A 6,663-nucleotide genomic window follows, 5' to 3' on the forward strand; every position below is an offset into this window, starting at 1 on the left:
AGAGATGTTGTCCTCCAGAGATGTTGTCCTCCAGAGATGTTGTCCTCTAGAGATGTTGTCCTCCTGAAATGTTGTCCTCCTGAAATGTTGTCCTACAGAGATGTTGTCCTACAGAGATGTTGTCCTCCAGAAATGTTGTCCTACAGAGATTTTGTCCTCCAGAAATGTTGTCCTTCAGAGATGTTGTCCTTCAGAGATGTTGTCCTCCTGAAATGTTGTCCTCGTGACATGTTGTCCTCCTGAGATGTTGTCCTCCAGAGATGTTGTCCTCCAGAGATCTTGTCCTCCAGAGATGTTGTCCTCCAGAGATGTTGTCCTCCAGAGATGTTGTCCTCCAGAAATTTTGTCCTCCAGAGATCTTGTCCTCCAGAGATGTTGTCCTCCAGAAATGTTGTCCTTCAGAGATGTTGTCCTTCAGAGATGTTGTCCTCCTGAAATGTTGTCCTCCTGAAATGTTGTCCTCCTGAAATGTTGTCCTCCAGAGATCTTGTCCTCCAGAGATCTTGTCTTTCAGAGATGTTGCTGTGAAATGAATGTTTATTTTAACCATGAGACATCTCCAAAAGGTATTTCAGAGAATTTGGCAGTTCATCAAACCAGCCTCACAACTGGGTCCTGGTGGTCACAGACTGTAGAACATCACGTCCTGAAACCTAAAGCTGACTTAGCTTTGCATGTTGTCCATTACGGCTCTGTTGCTACCTCGCTATAGGCATCTCCAAGGAGCAACAGTGGTGGGTTGTCTTCAACACACACACACACAGACACCATACCACCTTGCAGTGCAGCAAAGACCTCTACACGGGAGAAACTGGACCACTTCTCCATCAGGGCACAGTCCAACACTGTCCACGTATGTCTCAAGGACAAGAGACACTCGTCTGAGGACAGAGATGTCCACAGTTTGGACAGAGAAGACAGAGAGACGTTGACGGCAGGACGAGGCCTGGAGTTTCAGCTCAACAGAACTTTACATTCTAACAAAGACTTCCTCCCTCTGATCACACGGTTTTATTTGCGTCACTTGTTTCATGAGTCACACTTTACATTTGTGATATTTCACAAAGAGCGGCCATTAAATCTGCGAACAACAACGTCTTCTACATTCATCTGGAATTATTTTCTCACAAGCTTTAAAAAGATGCAGTTTGTAGAAATTCTGTCACTTTTCTCCGAACAACAAGCTGCTCCTGAGAGCGACAATAAAAAAAAAACGGATCTTTTGCATCTGATGCAATTTTATCTGGAATTCCAGCCCTGAGAATATTTAACCTTAACGATGCCAAACGTTATACAAAGGGATTTCCCAATATGGCAACCAGCAGACACAAGTGTTGACTTTGAAAGCAAAATAAAAGCATCATTTCTCCAAAGTTCCTGCTGGAGAACGAGTTAACTCGGAGAAGGTCACGTTAGTGGACGGGGTCAGAAGACTCGTGTTGGAACTAACCTGGATCATGGCACCAGTTGTCACTGCAGCCGAGCTCAGAGTGGCAGAACTGGAAGAAGAACAAATCCTGCTCAAACCTCAGTGCTAGAAACATTTTTTTAATAAAAATCTTTTCTAAACATGGAAACAAGAAAAATAAACCCCGCAGATGATTTTACGACGAGGCAAAGCTTGAGCTCCAGAGTTTATGATGTGAGAAGTTTCCTGCTTTAGGTCCTGAGGCTTGTTTGAACTTCAGACGGTGGTCGTCACGAATCATTGTCCGTCTTCTTACACACGTTACGGTTCATGACGGAGACGGTTTCTGCTTCACGTTTGATCGCCCGCTGGCTCTGCTGGCAGGAGAGATCACATGTCTCCAGTTTCAGCTGCTCTCCATCGACTTCTAAATCTTAACCTACAAAGCCCTCAACAACCTAGATCCATCTTACATTACAGATCTTTTTGTTCCATATTTTCCTAACAGAGCACTTCGCTCTCAGACTGCAGGTTTACTTGTGGTTCCTAGAGTTTCCAAAAGCAGAAAGGGAAGAAGATCTTGCAGTTATCAGGCTCCTCTCTTGTGGAACCAACTTCCAGAGAGCCTGAAGACATGTGCTCACGATCACTTGCAGGTGTTCCACCTCCAGATGTTTCACCTGCAGGTGTTCCACCATAACAGAAGACACTTGAGTGAATGAAACTTCTAAACATCTGGCAACACGTTGGGATTTGCTTCTTCTCCAGATCCTTCTCCGTCTCAGCCGTCACTCGATGGTTCTTCTGTAAAGGAGTTCAGCTTCGTTCTTCACAGCAGTTCGTCTCCTCCGTGCCTCCATCACAGTCGCTGCGTTACTAAATGTTGTTTCTGGTTAAAGCAACTTTATTTCAAGTTGTTGTTTTTAATGTGACAGAAAACAGAAAATGTTCGTCGTCTTATTTAAATCTAAATTCACAATTTCTGCTAACTGTCCGTTAGAAGATGATGGTCCACACCGGATGGATCATTAAAAGCAGCTAAGCTACGAGCTAAGCTACGAGCTAAGCTAACAGGCCGACCTCGGGGGAAAAACCTCCGTCTTGTCGAAGCTCCAAAATTCACGTTTGAAACTCGTGCCTTCGTGTAAAAGTTGTTTTTCTCTGCAAAAAGAAGCTGAGAACTTGTTTACTGATGTTTTATTAAAATCTTTATGTGAAAACTGCTAAAGAGCTCAAACCACCGAGCGTCCGCCATTTTGAGAACCAGAGACAGCCCATGTCACGTCAAGGGGTCATTTTTCTTAAAGAGACACTGCTCGCTCCCTCACTATCCATCCTTCAGTTCAAACTGCCTTATACTGCCATCCAGTGGTCAACAAAAGGTACTGCACTCAAAATTAACCAACATTTCTTCTTAAATTTCAAATTTCAAACAATATTATTGTTTATCGCAATAATTTGAAACAATTAATCGCCCAGTGAAATGTGTTATCGTGACAGGCTCTAGGTACGTGTACAAATAAAATACAGATTATTACAGCTATTATGGCTTTAAAACAAAGACATTTAACTGTTTATGCAAATTGATCCGGTGTTCTAATCTAGTGTTAAAGAAAGATGATAAAGTGTTGTGTGGAGGAGAATATAAAACGTTTGTTATGTTCACTTCAGAGTCTGGTCCTCCGAGTTGCAGCTTTAACTCAGAGCAGGTTAAAATCAGATTAAAAACATGTTCATCTTTTTACATTAAAAAAACGTGTGATTTGGTCAAACGATGTTCTAAAGCCAGACGTCCCAGCATGAACACATCCAGACACTAAAGGTTTCAGGTACGCATGAATAAAAATAAACTAACTGTTTATTATTAACAGCTGGAAGGCATAAAACAAATTACAGGTTTCTTCTCTGAGAAAGTGCCAAAACATCAACTCTATGATTTTCTGTTCCTCTCGGGGAGTCGTCGTGACTTCTTCTAACCTGATAAAATTATAATAATTATAATAATAATTTTAACCATTTCCAGATAATACGCAGCTACGACACGGATGGAAACAAGAACGGCTGTTGGAGAATTTCTCACATCACGCTTCGTCAGATTCCTGTGAGCAACAACAACAGAGATCTGAGTCCCAACATGTTTTTATTGCTAAGGATTATTGTGCTGCACTTTTCTTAGACCTGTCTAAAGATTCTGACTCTGTGGATCAGAACATCTTGTGTCAAACTCTCAGACATCGGTTTCTCAGAACACACCATTGGTTGGTTCTCTAACTATCTTTCAGACCAGAGGCAATGTGTTCAACATAATGGTACTTCCTCCAGTTGTTTAACAGTTAACAATGGTGTACCACAAGGCTCAGTTGTAGGACCCACCTTATTCACAATCTACATGCAGGTCAGATCTTCCCTGTTGCATCCATATATTTCTATGCTGATGACACAGTTGTTTCTTGTCGAGCTAAAACAGTTGCTAAGGTTTTCCAGCTTTTGCAATTTAACATCATCCAGTCAGATTTGTTTCACCTCAAACTTGTCCTAAACGCCGAAAAAACAAAACAAAGGGATGTTATTTTCAAACAGGAAGTCAGTCCCAGAAGTTCTTCCTTCAATTTTATCCTTGAATGGTTTCCCTATTGAGTTTGTTGATTCCTACAAATATGTGGGTATCTTGAGCGATTCTATTTAAACTCGACATGGAAAACTTGTTAAAGAAACTGAAAGTTAAACTGGGTTTCTTTTTCAGAAACAGATCCTGTCTAACTCTGAACCCTGAGGAACACCTTGTATCTGTGACTTTCCTTCCCTCCATTGATTACGGTGACATTATTTACATGAACGCTCCTACAAGAACCCTGCAGATGTTGGATGCTGCAGATGTTGGATGCTGCAGATGTTGGATGCTGCAGATGTTGGATGCTGTCTATCATGGTGCACTAAGATTCATAACTGGCTGTGATTATCGTACCCACCACTGCTCCCAGTATTCACTGGTTAACTGGTCACCATTAACTTCACACAGACTCTCTCACTGGTACATTTTCATCTTTAAATCACTTCCTGGTCTGTTGCCTTCATACATCTCCTCCTACATGTCTCTGTGTGAGTGCAGCTACAGCGTGCGCTCTCAGGACATCATTACCTGCAGTGTTCCCTCAGTGAGGACTGAACTAGACAAAAGGACCTTCTCCTCCTCCGCTCTTGTTTCCTGGAATATCTTGTAAAAAGACCTGAAGTGGCTTCAAACATCTGTTCAGTTCCTGCAGATGTTCCAGTTTTTAGTTTTCTACATGGCCTCATAATCCAGCTGTTTTGTTACTTTTTCTTTTAAATACCATTTAATTTTCACTTGTTATTCTCAGTTTGTACACATCCTTTATGACTGTCCACTGTTGTCATCACTCTTTGTTAAATCAGGTCCCTCTCTAAATGAGTCCCCGAGGCTCAATGGGACTAACCTGTAGAAATGAAGGTTGAATGAATGAATGAATGAATGAATGAATGAATGAATGAATGAATGAATGAATGCTAACGTCACAGAACATGCTTACAACAAGCATCTTGTTACTGACACACAGCATGCTGAAGACACAGATTATGCTAACAACTCATTTTATTTACTAGCCTGAGATTAACGTCACTTCCTGTTTGGTTGGGTTTATAATAGGAGTTGATCAGGGATTGAAAAAAGATGAGATTTTTCAGGTGGATTATAAAATATAAGTTTTATTTAAACTGAACATTGTGAGGATGTGGCAGTTGTTCCTGTATAAGTGAAGAGTTCATGTGGAACCCCCCCCCCCCAACTGTTTTACTCCACATTTTTGTTTTGAGGCCTGGAAATGCGTCTTGAAGATTTCAAAATAAAAGCGTTCTTCTCCTCTCTCAACGTTCTGGCTCCAGAACAAGTCGAGGTCAACAAAGGCTTCAGTTTGATGAGAAAAGACGATCGGTGTGTCCTCGTTCTTGAACCGTGCACGTGTTGAAGGGCAAACGACGTGCACGTAGCTGTGCGTGAAAGTGGAGGATGACGAAGAAGCTCGAGCTGATCTTCACATGAACAGTGGATCAGGATGAAACACTTAATGTGAATTTATGATAAGAGCTGGAGGCTCAGCTCATCTGGCTTCATTCATGTTTGTCTTTATTATTATTACTATTATTACTATTATTATTATTATTATTATTATTATTATTATTATTATTATTATATAAAGTGTTAAAAAGCTCCTCGGCTGGACGGACAGAAGTCACAAGGCGCCACATCACCTGCAGGAGGAACCGTTAAAAATAAAGTGACGCCTGACAAGAAATAATCATTTATAATAAACAGGAAACGTTCAGCACCATTGAGTTCAAGGAACACCTGATTTTAGCTGACAGCAGGAAAATAACAGCTGAAAGAGCTCAATAGGGCACACATGTACCAGAATGAGCTGAACTGGGCACAGAGACGTTGACTGGACTATAAAAACGCTAAAATTGGCCAAAAAGTAGCTGAAAAAGTTTAAAAAAAGCTGAAATTAGCTGAAAGGAGAATAAAATGCTGAAATTATTAAGAAGAAGCACAAACGGCTGAAATTAGCATGAAACATCTAAAACGTGGCTGAAAGGATGAAATTAGAACAAAGAAGCTGAAAAGATAAAAACAAGCTGAAATGAGCCGACAGAAGCTGAACAACAGCCGAAGCGAGCGGTAAAAGGTTTAAACAGCTGAAGAGATTGGAGATGAAACAAGATGGCTGACAAAGCTAAACTTCAACAATTCAAAACCAAAAGTCTCAGAAGGAACGTCCTGAAGGAGCCGAACGTTTGGATTCATGAACGAACGAGTTCTGAGCTGCACAGAACCGGACCTGAATGACCCAGAAGAACCGGACCCGAACGACTCACAAGAGAATCGGATCTGAATGAATGACAAGAGTGGCTGGACTGACACAAGGGTCACTGCCAGACCACAAGACCTGGACCCAGTCCCTGGACCCAGTCCCTGGACCCAGTCCCTGGACCCAGTCTCTGGACCCAGTCTCTGGACCCAGTCTCTGGACTCAGTCTCTGGACTCAGTCTCTGGACCCAGTCCCTGGACCCAGTCCCTGGACCCAGTCCCTGGACCCAGTCCCTGGACTCAGTCCCTGGACTCAGTCTCTGGACCCAGTCCCTGGACTCAGTCCCTGGACTCAGTCCCTGGACCCAGTCTCTGGACCCAGTCCCTGGACCCAGTCCCTGGACTCAGTCCCTGGACTCAGTCCCTGGACCC

This window comes from Nematolebias whitei, chromosome 23 (assembly GCF_014905685.2).
Source record: "Nematolebias whitei isolate Nwh7 chromosome 23, NemWhi1, whole genome shotgun sequence".
In the NCBI taxonomy this organism is placed as follows: Eukaryota; Metazoa; Chordata; class Actinopteri; order Cyprinodontiformes; family Rivulidae; genus Nematolebias; species Nematolebias whitei.